The sequence below is a fragment of the Lactuca virosa genome, chromosome 4 (genome assembly GCF_052849685.1).
Source record: "Lactuca virosa cultivar CGN04683 chromosome 4, Lactuca_virosa_CGN04683_v6, whole genome shotgun sequence".
Classification (NCBI taxonomy): domain Eukaryota; kingdom Viridiplantae; phylum Streptophyta; class Magnoliopsida; order Asterales; family Asteraceae; genus Lactuca; species Lactuca virosa.
Window position 1 is genome coordinate 426,513,730 of NC_136429.1, and position 14,479 is coordinate 426,528,208.

Genomic DNA, 14,479 nt, shown 5'->3' on the forward strand with positions numbered 1-14,479 from the left:
TCCTAATTTAAATAGTTCATATGATCTGATCATAATAAAATATAGTTGTACACCTACACCTAGTTGTGATAAGATCTATGCACATATGAACTTTAGTTGGAATATCTGATCTAAATCCTTGAGATCAAAACCATTCCGGGTATTTAGGTGTATTCTCATCACGGGTCTGAGTCTTCATATATGACTCTATATTTATTATTCGTTGTATTCATGCTCTATTAATTATTGTTTGTTACTTCAGGTCTAGCTGATAAGGCTCCGGCCAGTCAGGACAGTCGGTGGGCAGGATCATTTTAGCATATAGCCGTTCTGAAATCCAGCAACCCAAATCGACATGTCTATCCTTGCGGTACTACAAGGATTACACCTTGCGGTAGTACAAGGATTACACCTTACGGTAGTACAAGGATCACACCTTGCGGTAGTACAACAGCTATAATTAGAATTAAAACCAAGTTTTATCTTGACATAAAACCAATAACAACAACATATAACATACCTGGTTTTATCTTGACATAAAACCAATAATAACAACATACTTATCAATTAACATACAGAACTTCTGAGTATAACGCTGGAACTATATCGCACACAACATATATATAGAATCCTAAGTATAACTCAAGATCTACATTAGTATACTACTATAACAATAACATGCTAACAACTTTACGATAGTTGTATACTTTTAGATACGAAATAACTATATCCCGGTTATTATAACTATCTACGTTGATACTAATATATTATCATATAGACATAATAATAACGTATATATAATATTTAGCATGCGTTTTCCCCCGAAATATTAGAAAGTGGGGCCGTGAAACTCACCTTAGCAGCATGATTTTATGTAATCTAAGCAGAAACGGTCAGCGTACAAGGTTGTCGGGGCTCGGGATGCAAGAGGGCTTCAGCAAAGGAGAGAGGAGAAAGGGAAATGGTGTAAGGAAGTGTCAAGGTCGGACCTGCTATTTATAGGAAGGATTTTGGACCCTCACGACGTGAGAATCCCATTGTTCACGTCGTGAGTTTCGAGCTTATCTCTTCGTAGACTTGCCATCCGTCTTCTAGCTTCCGAAGGTGGCCATATGACTCCTCACGTCGTGAAATATCAATGTTCACGTCGTGAGTTTTGATCTTATCACTTCGTAGCCTCATCACGCACCTTCTAGATCCGAAATATGGAAAAATGACTCCTCATGTCGTGAGTTTCTATGCTCACGTCGTGAGTTTCTGTGCTCACGTCGTGAGTTCAATCAGATTAGGGTTTCTGACAGCTGAATCTTCGGATGGTCGTAACTTTCGCATACGAACTTCGTTTTTGACGTTCTTTATATCCACGCGTAGGTATTCACGAGTACTACAATTATATTTTAGACTCCAATAGCTAATTATAAGTCTATTTTCAATTCCTCTTATTATAGAGATTTATAGTGTTCGGTTTATCATAACTTCTTCTCGCGAAGTCAGATTCAGACGTTCTCTATATTTTTGGAATCTTATGGACGTATACTTTGATTTATACTATCAAGTATGTATGAAAGTTCATATTTATATTAGAATTATCATGAAATACATAGTGAGTTTACTACATTATTTGTTTTGACAAAATCACATTACATGATTGGTATAATCACATGTGATTGTTATTGACTTAATTTTGACTAGTGTTACAGTTATGCATGCTTGTATGTTTATCGTATGGGGGTATTTAGGATAAAATCACTAAGATTTGTGCTTAGCCAGTTGTTTTATTGTTTCAGGTATCATCGATCATCATGGGAATGGGAAGGCGTAACTGTACACATTCATTAGCAACAATGAATCCCACACTTTACTATTAGTCTGATTTTTAATAAATGTATCTGAATTAAATGTTTTCTTCATAATGGATTTTATAATTGGTAAGTTTTACTTAAATAAAAATGAAAAATTTTTGTTGTGAAAATGAGATATACTCTTGAGGTAAAGATTTCTCCTTTGATTAAGCTTTAAGTTTAAAAATCATGAAATTGCTAGATTGGTTGGAATGGTTGAATTGATCAACTTATAGTTTATCTATGATGTTATTGAGATTGTCTAGAAACTTAAATCAAGATTTGGAAGTGATTTCCATAGTGAAATACATCCATGGAAGGTTAGAGTTTGAAAGCCGAACTAATGAGAGTGGTAAATTGATGCAATAGATTAAAGTGAAATGAATTAGGTAGTATGAGATGCTTAATTCATTGGGTGAAATAGGTTTAGAAGTAGAAATGAGAAGATAAAATTATGATCCATTAAGAGGTCATTTTGACATTGAGAGGTCATTTTGACATTGAGAGGTAATTTGGACATTGAGAGGGATTAAGCTCTTAATAGGCTAATACATGTTCTAAGGGACTTGGCATGTTTTATGAATTGGCCTTGAGCAAAGAATATGGATCAATGGAAGAATGGAGCCGAGGGTAGTTAGTCTCCACTAACTAATAATGTGATTTATCAGACTCTCTCTCTCTCTCTCACTAGATTATGTATTCATGTTTATGTGTGTTTATATTACTATGTATGTATATTTATTATTATATGTTAGAAGGAAATATATTATGGTTATATGTTTAAAATCATGTATCTGAGCATGTACGTATATTTAGAGTATGAATGAGTCGTTTAAGATTTAGTATGTATGTATGCGTATATGATAATGATATTGTGTAGAATACCTATGTGTATGAGATGAAGATAAATATTAAGTACTTAATGAGTTAAGTACTAGAAGAGAAGTAGGAGGTCTCTTAACGAGAACATTATATAGAATGTACATGGGACAAGTGTTATGATAGACTATGGTGAGACCATATCATGCTTAAAGGAGAATTTGAGAAGAGTAGAAAGATGATTTCCTTCGGGAATAGGATTATAATTCCTTTGGGAATGTAGATAGACGATTCATGTGGGAATGAGATTGTGGTGGCTAGAAGAGGTAAAGGAAAGGTTCCATGAGTGGAACAAGATAGGATAGCTCTGTGAAAGAACTTAGATGTAACCCGTGATGGATTAAGAGTAAGGAATCTGTGAGGGATTTAAGAGAAGAAGAATGTTTAAGGATCCACAAGGGATCAAAAGAGAAGGGAGCAAGTCCGGATGAGTGTACCCAATAATATTAGTAGGATGCCATTTCCCTTAGATGATAGATGAGACTAACATATGATATTGAACCGTTGGGTCTAGTTGAGAATAGAGTGCTAAGGCATGCAGAGTTGAGAATAGTGTGGTAAGTGTGAGAAGAGTACGAAAAGGCATGCTAAGAATAAGAGTTCTAAGAAGAGCATTCGTGGGGTTTGAGAAGAGCAGAAAAGAGTAAGGGACAAGAAAATAGATGAAATGGGAAGAATATGAGAAAGGTAAAGATAGAGAAGAATTGAACATGAGAAGGATACGAGATGAGCTGATGAGAGGTGAGAATAGAGTATGAACAAAGTATCAGATGAGTCTGAGAAGAGGATAAGAAAGAGTATAAGATGAGAAGACAATATTAGAATAGAAGAGAATGTAAAGAGTAAGAATAGTTGAGTAAGCTAAGAGAAGCAAGAGATTAGAATTATAGAGTATGAGAAAGAAAAGAAAAGAATATTAGAATATGTAGAGAAAGAAATATAAGAAGAAGATGATGATTTACATGAAATCATATAGAATATAGCTCACTAGAAATGTGGTCTGATGTTGTAGATATTTTTAAATTTTTGTAGGTTCAGGTGTTAGCCGCTATACGACAGGAAGTAGGAGCACAAGGACTTAGATTAGGAGTAGTTTTTTTTTCTTTGTATATTCCTTGTTCCTATATATTATGTTTATGATTTTATTGTAAACCCAAATATTACCTAGGATGTAAAATGATTTTATGAATTAGAATTCCGCATTTGTTAGTAAACTCTAATAATTCCCTAGATAATTAGATGAGAAAAATTTTGGTCGTTACAATGTTGCCTTCTAAAAATCCAACGAAAAAATAAAATAAAATTGATACGAATCCTAATTAAGTCGGGGTTTATCAATAAAATTATAAATGCTACAAAATATTTGAATCCAAAAAAACACAAACTCTATATCTATCACAATTTTTATAAAACCAATTAAAATTTAGGAAAATAAACCTAGAAAATCAAACCCTAAGAAACCCTAACCGTTGGATACATTCTCGCCTCTCCCGTCATCGGTGATTTCGGCAAAAGTAAGTGAGAAACACTAGCTCCTTTCGTCTTGATATCTTGTTGAACATCATCTCTAGTTCTTGGCCTCTTGTTCTACGTGTTAGTTTGTAACGCCTGCAGATTCGGGCTAGTAAATTTAGAGATAATAAGCGTTAAAAATGACTTTTTGATAGAAGATTATTTCGGATAAATAATCTTAATCAAAGTTATAGTATATGTCACAAGGATTTCGTACATATAAAGAACGGTGAAATCTGACTTATAACAAAGAAGTTATGACCCGTTGAAGTTTCACGAATACACCCGACACGACTCTACGTATTGTAAAATGTAAGTTTTTGATTAATTAGTTTTTAGCCTTAGTAGTCTAAACGAAAGTCGTAGTAGTCGTTAAACTGAGAGCGTGTATATAGAGAACGTCCAAATCTGACTTCATTTGAGGAAGTAATGATTTTTCTAAGATTAAGCGTAGCAGTGTGCAACTTGGAAACTGAATTTTAGATCGGTCGATTTTAGCCCGAAACAATCTAAACGAGAATTGAAGATCTTATTAATAGGAGCTCAACGATATAAATACAGTCGAAAACTGACGTCGAACGACAAAGTTATGAATTTTTAACAGACTTTAACTATCTACGACTGTTAAAATATAACTTTAAAAATAAAGTCAAAATTAGCCAACGGAGTCTAAACGAAAGTTGAAGATCTCATCGACAGATACACGTGGATATAAAGAAAATCAAAAATGGATCTCGTATGCGAATGTTATGAATTTTTGAAGATCTGTAGTTTTACCTGCGTTTTTGCTTGCCGCCTACGCAAGGTTACGACGTGGCAAGATGTGCTACGATGTGGGGAGGCCCTGAATAGCCTATAAATAGACAATTTTACCTCATTTCTTCATCACAAATCACTCCCAAACATTCCTCTCTTTATAGATCCCATTTTCTGATGTTTTTGGGGTTTTGGAGTATATTAATGAGACTCTGAGGCGTCAGAGAGCCCGACAAATAGAAGCTCTCGAGTCGGAATTCTGCTAGTACAATTCGCGAATTTTCGCTAGTAACTTTGTAAGTTAAGCTACACTTATTATGCTTTAATTGTAACTTAAGTTTAAGTTCACTATCGTTATTATGAACCTATAAACAAGATTTATTAGTGACTCCAAGTCGTTATATTGATTGATCTACTTACGGGGATGATGTCTAGGCTAGATTTAGTGAGGTGCTTAAAGTGGAATTTCCAAACAATATACTTTGTATTCCAAATGGACCCTACCTCCGATATGATCCTACCTGGTTGTTCCTTATCAGCTATAGATTAGTAGACTTTGAATTAATGATAAATCTAAACTAATAATTAGTCGCAATAAATATTAGACTAAGACTTAGTGATAATGATACTAGGTTAAGTCAAAAGAAAAGACAGATGCTAGAAGCGAAGCGCTGCCTGAATTTTGAATCGTCACTTTAACAAGTGAGTGCATAGTCCCTTTCATGAGCATAATTTTAATACAATTATTAATTAAAGTATTAAATATCTATTAAAGAGTCTATGTATGAGATCTTTTCTATTGCCTGGAATACATATTAAGAACACATTTGATAATATATGATGATTTAGGACTTATAGAATATACCTAAATTAATTAAGATGAATATCGGGTAGTATCTCCTTACTAGTATGGGTGAGATATACACAGAGGGTAGAAATCTAACATTTTTCTTTGATCCGAGTGCATGGATTATACATAGTCATTTGTCTTTGATCCGAGAGCATGGATAAGACATAGACATTCATCGCTAGTCCGAGAGCATGAATTGGGCATAGTCAATTGTCATTAATTTGAGAGCATGGATTAGACATAGTCATTCGTCCCTAGTCCGAGAGTATGGATTGGAAATAGTCATTTGTCATTGATCTGATAGTATGGATTAGCCATAGTCGTTCATACCTGATCCGGGAGTATGGATTAGGTAAAGTCATTCATTTTAGATCCGAAAGTATGGATCATGTAGTTGTGAGAATCGATGGGGCAGGGTAAATTGCTTTTATGAGGTGAAATTGTATCTTGTGAGTTAATATATATATATATATATATATATATATATATATATATATATATATATATATATATATATATATATATATATATGTTATAATATTGTGGGATTGAAATCCCTACGTACTCGCCAGGTTTCCCAACCTGACCCACTCATTTTATTGTATCACAGGTAGCAATACAAAAGATATATTCTACCAATATATTCAAGGAGTATTAGGCCACTAGTTTAGTTACTATAAGGCTTGTAATATTTCGTTATGCTTATGTTTCTGTATTGACAATGACATACCAACGTTTTAATATAAAAAAACATTTATTCGGAAATGCTTTGATAATATCATTATCATATTTTTGGGAACAAATTCCGCAATATTATTCTTCAAAAAGGATACTCTGATTTTTAAGTAAGCATAAACAAATCTGTCTTTTCTGGCCGAGAAGTTGGGGATGTCACAGTTGGTATCAGAGCATTAGTTTAAGCAAACTAGGAATTTGTATGATTTCTAGACTTAAATTTAGAATGCTAAGAGATGATTGTGAGATGAGTGTCTGCTATATTTAGGAAATATACCTGAATAGACACGAGCACTAACTTTTTTTTTAGGAAAGATGCCTAAATTGCTTTTATGTGCTAAATGATTTATGTTATAGCTATAAGATACCTTATATGTCTTATGATGCTATTCTTTGATCAGATCTATTCTCTATTGCCGACCGGATCTGGAAACTTTATGTGTTCAGATTTCTAAACGTTTAATTACAGTATTAGTACTGGATGTAACTTTTCGAAGTGATAAGGAGATTTATATGTCCATCATAAATAAAGTTTTCCCTATCTTAATTCTAGTCACCATACACTAGACGTTTGATTTGGTGTATAGATCGACATGGTGAGAACCCGAAGCGGATTAGGAAACACAAACATGAATCAATAGCCTAAGCGATATATCACTGAGCATGCACCAGTCGTTGCCCCTACACCCGAACCTATCACGTTGGCAATGATACATGCAATGTTAGATCATCAGATAGAAGAGACAAGGCGTCTACTTCAACAGAATAGGGATGAACCTACTATGCCTGTTGTGCAACCCGAACTAAATGAAGAATTGTCAGAGGAGGGAAATTACAACCGAGCTGTGAGTCAAGCTGAACCTCAAGTGGTAAGGAGGAACGATCCGGACAGAGGGATTGACAAGGATGGCCGTAAGTATAAGAAATTCTTGGGTGCCAAGCCACCAAGTCTTTCTGGAAGCCCAAAGCCAGTAGAGATTATGGATTGGATCTCCGAGATGGAAATTGTATTTGAAAGCTACAACTGCAACAACAAGCAGAAAACCGTCTTTGTAGTTAGACAATTGAAGACTAGGGTTTTAAGTTGGTGGAAGTTGTTGGCAGATACAATGCCATAGGGAGAAGCCCTGAGGATGTCTTGGGAAGCATTCCTGGAATAGTTGAAAATGCAGTACTGCTCGGAGGTAGATCTGATAGACCTAAACAACGAGTTTCAGAACCTAAAAAAGGGAAGATGAGTGTAGATGAGTATGCCACCACATACACCGAGAAGATGAAACTATTACCCTACTTGGTGCCTACTGAACTCTCCAAGATAAAGAGGTTTGCTAACAGATTTCCAGCGGAATTTGGTCCAATGGTAAAAATGGAAACTACTTTGAAGACAGCCGTTAGAGCAGCTATGAATGTGGAGACCCAACTTAAGGAGAAGGGTATAGAAAGAGCTGGGGTGGGAGAGAAGAGGAAGTTTGAGGGGTATTCAAGATTCGGCAATAAAAATAGGTTACTGAAGACCAACCCCAAAAGCAAGAGGTATGGGGGTAGCAATGAAGAAAAGTGGTGTGACAAGTGCAGAAGGAAACACATTGGAAAATGCTCTAAAGATGTGACCTGCTTCAAATGCGGGAGGACTGGTCACTATGCCAATGAATGCACGACCAAGAGAGAAGTCTTCTTTAAGTGTGGTGAAGAAGAACATGTCAAGCAAGACTACCCAAAGAAGGATGGAGCTACAAAGCCAAACATACTGCCGAAGCCAAAAGCAAGAGCATTCCAAACGATCCTTGATGAAGCAGGTGACGACGCCAGGGATCAGGAGTAAGGATATATATATATATATATATATATATATATATATATATATATATATATATATATAAGAAGATCGAGATATAAAGTAGCCATATAGATAGTATCATGTGGTGTAGCCTAAAATAATAAGCATAGTATAGGGTGAGCTTGAATATCTATGTAATCGTTTCCAGAAATAATATAAACCTTAGTTATGTTATCTGAGGTGTTACATGACTATGTGAAATTCTTGTATGGTGACTTGGAAAACTAAAAGGCAATTCTTGGTATGAGTATGAGTAGGTGCGAAATGTAGCAGAGGCCTATACTACCGGAAGCACATGGCTTACACTTGGATAAGGGAAGTCACAAGGTTACCAAGGCATTAGTATTTGATTTCGTTTGGTTTATGTCTGTCGTTACCATCGTTTCGGTAATGACTAAGAAGATGATGGTTATTCCAACCCTAATGGTCGTATCAAATCGAGTCCGGCTAAGATAAGTATGTTACGTTGTTCAGAGAACCAAGTTTGATGTAACATCCGACACAAGCTAAAAGATTAAAGTAAATAATAATAATAATAATAATAATAATAATAATAATAATAATAATAATAATAATAATAATAATAATAATTGAAACGATCAATATAAGTATCGCGATCGCCGTTAAAGTAAGAAGCTTGTAGCTAGAAGTGTTACATGCTTGAATGTGATTATATCACATTAGAGCATGAAAGAAGGTATCTTCCATTATGGAATATGACTCAAAAAGACCTGAGTCTAAGCGTTGCATCAGACGATGAGAGGTCAATAGGACATGACCCATCGGTATATTACGGTAATCAAAGTACATAACTTATCTTAAGTTAAGTCTGTTTAAGAAGGAGCAGGAGTCTCCAATAAGGATCGAGTTTGTCACTCGAAGGTTATGATTGAAAGTCTAACATAAGATAAAGAGCAGGTGCAAGATTGAGCATTGCCAGTAGCCAAGAAGTCCTAGACTTAGATACTTATTTAAAAGACTATAAGAATTACAATTACCAAATAGAATGGAAAGGTAACATATGGAGTCATTGTACAAGCCCTGTTTTGTTGATGATTCCGAGACATAATAATCCTAAGGGGGAGATAATTGTAACGCATGCAGATTCGGACTAGTCAATTTAGAGATAATAAGCGTTAAAAATGATTTTTTGAGAGAATATTATTTAGGATAAATAATCTTAACCAAATTTATAGTATATGTCACAAGGATTTTGTACATATAAAGAACGGTGAAATCTAACTTATAACGAAGAAGTTATGACTCGTTGAAGTTTCACAAATACACCCGACATGGCTCTGCGTATCGTAAAAAGTAAATTTTTGGTAAATTACTTTTTAGCCTTAGTAATCTAAATGAAAGTCGTAGTAGTCGTTAAACTGAGAGCGTGCATATAGAGAACGTCCAAATCTGACTTCATTTGAGGAAGTAATGATTTTTCTAAGATTCAGCGTAGCAGTGTGCAACTCGGAAATCGAATTTTAGATCGGTCGATTTTAGCCTGAAACAATCTAAACGAGAACTGAAGATCTTGTTAATAGGATCTCAAATATATAAATACAGTCAAAAACGGACGTCGAATGACAAAGTTATCAAATTTTAATGGACTTTAACTGTCTAAGACTGTTAAAATATAAATTTAAAAATAAAGTCAAAATTAGCCGACGGAGTCTAAACGAAATTTGTTGATCGTGTCGATAGCTACCCGTGGATATAAAGCAAGTAAAAGATAGAGCCTGTATGCGAAAGTTATGAATTTTTGAAGATTTGTAGTTTTACCTGCATTTTTGCTTGCCACCTACACAAGGCCACGAGGTGGCAGGATGTGCAACGACGTGGGGAGGTCCTAAACAACTTATAAATAGACGATTTTACGTCATTTCTTCATCACAAATCACTCCCAAACATTCCTCTCTCTATAGATCCCATTTTATGAAGTTTTTGGGGTTTTGGAGTATACTAGCAAGGCTCTGAGGCGTCAGAGAGCCCGACAAATAGAAGCTCTCGAGTTGGTCTTTTCGCTCTTTCACTTCGGTGTGTGTTTGTCAATGTGTGCTAAGAAAACAATGAAGTTACTTTCTTTATTATTGTATCACATCAAGCTCAAAAGATTTCAAATGCATTTTATGATGGTAAACTTGAAAGTAGATGTGACAACCCGGAATTTTCATTCGTACAAACTCTAAAGTCAAGCACTTCAATTAAAAGTCAATTACATTTTCTGATAATTGTTAGCCAATTTGGAGTCCGTTTGAGTGTTTTTAGTATTTATTCTTCAAACGAACGAATGAAAGGAAGTACTGTCTCGGGTCTTGGAGTAGCAAACCTACACTTAGCACCCTAATAAAGAGTTCACGGCCAAACTTTTGGAGTTTGGGCCGTAAACTCTTGTGTGGCCGTGAACTCATGCCTTAGGCATGAGTTTACTCCCCAAATGGTTCATTTCTCACTTTCACCCTCAAGAACACTTACCTTTCTCTCTCAAGTAGCATCCCGTTCTTCACCCGATCTTCCGAAAACGTAAGTTTTACTTGACTTGATTTGTTGTTATAACCTATCACCTAGTATTTATACATCATTTCATCCATTCATTATTGATTTTCATTTAGATCTTCAAAACACCAAGAACACCAAGAATACACACTAGTGTTCTTGGACCTTAAACACCCAATCAAGCTTCTATCTTGTAAGTACACTTGCCCTAGCTTCTTATGTGCTTAATATGAACTTGATAACACTTGAAAATCACCAAGAAACATAGGATCAAAGGAGTTTACGGCCAAGGGAGGTTCTTGGGACGTAAACCCTTCTAAATGGGGTTAAATGAACCCTAGTCCCTTCCTAAGCCTAGGATACTAGTCTTGATCTTTCCTAGAAGTGTTTAAGACCTTAAACAACAATCAAAACATGTCCCCATAAGAGTTTACGGTCGTAAAGACATAAGGATATGGTCCTTAGGCCGTAAACTCTACAAAGTAGTCTTATTGTGCCCCTAATGCTTTCCTAAGGCTTGGACTTGATCATAGAAGGCTTAACCTTGACTTATAAGACCTTAAATCACACAATGGCACTTAGTATCATGAGTTTACGGCCGTAAACTCATGGGGGAAGTGACCTTAGGCTGTAAACTCCATAAGGAGTGGTTCTTGGGCCATAAACCCCAATGTCATGTTATACAACCCTTAGATGCAACCCTTTAGTATCAATAGCACTTGAATCAAAGTGTTTCCATGACCTAGGGTGTTTTAACTTGGTTAATTAGTTGTTAAATGACTAATTAGATACATATATGTTTCATTATATGTTAACTAGGATCAGTGTGTGTGTTCAAGTCCTCACTTGACACTTAGCATCCGTTACCGATCCTACTATCGCATCACTCACTTCAGGTGAGTTCATACCCCTGAAACTTATCTTTTAAATGATTTTAAATTCTTTTATAGGGGGGAATACAAGTAGATAACATGCTAGTTATAAGCTCAATCACATGTGATTTATAACTGTGTTTCAAATCAAGATTTCATATACTTCAAACTGTGTTTCAAAACAATCTACTTTTAAATCGTTTTATAAACTGACATCAAGTCATTATTTATTTATTGTTCAAAACTCTTTAAATGTATTACAAAACCTCTTTTCAACTTATATGTACTGTCAAAAGCATGCCTATATATGTATAGTTATATAAGTAGTGTTTAAAGGACTTAGGACGGCTAACTCGCTTTATTTCCTTTTCCTCGTTGGGACGTGGCCTTAGGGCATCGGTTATTCGTCCGAATGTCATCTAAACATTAGTTATATATCATGTACACATATATAGACATAAAAGTTCTATTCAATCAGTTCATTACCTTTGGGTAGCAAAGGTATACATTCATCTATTCATATACATAACTTACTACTAAACTATAATAGGTATAGTTTAGGATGATACTATCATATACAAATACTATAACAGAGAATACTATAACAGAGAATACTATAACAGAGAACACTAGACAGAGCATACTATAACAAGGATACTATTCAGAGAATACTATACATAGAATACTATTACTATAACAAGTATACTATAATAAGGTTCAGAGATAACATAATGTGAGATACTACTTCATGACACATCGACCATTTCGTTATGTCACGTTCTGTAACCAGAATCTCCTGGAGGGAGAGCATGAGTTTGCGTATAGATCTATACTGGATTGACTATCCTACACCTTTGCTGTTCGCTACAGTGGGACTTGCAAGTCTACGGGTGCCAAATGTCATTTCTTCCGACGTCTTTCATCGTCGTGTTATAGTCAGATTAGCATGGTAACAATCATATCACATTTTGCCTTAATTAAACCATTGGTTTTAAGGTAGTTATGACTTTAGTAATTAATACAAATAATACTGTAGTACACATGTACATTTTTCCCATTATATTCAACTTGTGATCTTCTCACATAAAGGGTAATATAAAACTATATTTTGATAATGATAGTCATACTTGGGAAAAGCTTTCACTTTTACAAAGAGACAAACATTCAAAACAGTCGGGTCTTGGTAGAAGACTGCTTTTTATACTAGTAGAAAATATAGGATTTTCTAGGAGTTTTCAAACATATACAAACATTTACATTGTTCAACTTCAAACATTTTCATCAAACTTACGCAAACATTGACACTAATTACTTATGAACTCACCAGCTTTAATGCTGATCTACGCTTTCAAAATAACTTGTATTCTCAGGTCACCATTAGACAGGTACCGATGACCAGGTTTGAGAAGACGGAGCATCTTCAAGACTCGTCTTTTATTTTGATTATTCTTTTTGGTGTCTTATTACTATTAAAGAACACACTTGTATGAAATTTATAATATTAATGCAATGGATGATGTTGTTGCTTATTTACTACTTTGCATTGTTATGATACTGTACATGACGTCCTCCGCCCCAGAACGTTTCCGTCGTTCTCGGTTTTGGGGTGTGACAGTAGAAAAGGATTGAATCAAGATCTTAGTTTGGGAAGGTCAGATGATACTCGTTGGGTATCCCACTATAAACTAATTGTGAATGTTATTTCCTTGTATCTTATGATACGCGAGGTTCTTGATAAGATTGGAGATGTATCTTCAAGTTTGGATGATTGGCTAAAAGCGGATGTTGTTGGTTATTCACTTGAGTCTTTTGATTTTATATTCATGAAACATTTGATGAAGACTATTTTTGGTGTGCCGAACGATTTGAACAATGCTTTACAAAGAAAAGATCAAGACATAGTTAATACCATGTCGTTGATGACATTGACCAAACAACGACTACACCAAGTAAGAGATAATGGTTGGGAACCTCTCTTAAGTTCATTCATATTGTTTTTGTGAAAAAAATTGCCTCTAAGTTCCTAATATGGAGGATATATATGTTCTGAGATGTAGAAAAAAAACACAGTAAACTACACACCACAAATCTTCATCATTTCCGAGTTGAAGTCTTTGTTGAGATCATTGATTTGCAACTTCACGATTTGAAGAACCGAGTTTGACGAGGTTAGTATGGATTTACTTGTTTATAAGCTAGTTTGATCCCTGTTGATGATTCTAAATCTTTTGATAAAGAAAAAATTATCGCACTTGCAAAACTTTAACCTAGTGAGTTTTCAAATGTTGAATTTGTTCATCTTGGTGATCAGCATGATAACTACATCTACGATATGAGAAAGACGACACATTTCAAAGATTGAAGGATCTTTAATAACCCTATAATAAGATGGTGAGATCAAATAAAGATAAAGTTTTTGATCATGTTTATTTACTTATTAACACCACTTGGTGTTGATCCTCCTGGTGGCGACAACTAGTGTAGAAATAGCATTTTCGGCAATGAATTTTATGAAGAACAAGTTATGTAACATCATGGGTAATCAATTACTAAATGATTGTTTAGTAACTTATATAGAGGAATATAAATATTTTTAAAAGTTAGTGATGAAGTTATTGTTAGTCACTACCAAAATCTAAGTGATAGACGACAACAGTTATAAGTTTTGTTTCGATATGAAAAGTTTTTTAGGCTTTTTTATTATTAATCAAAGTTCACTATCGAC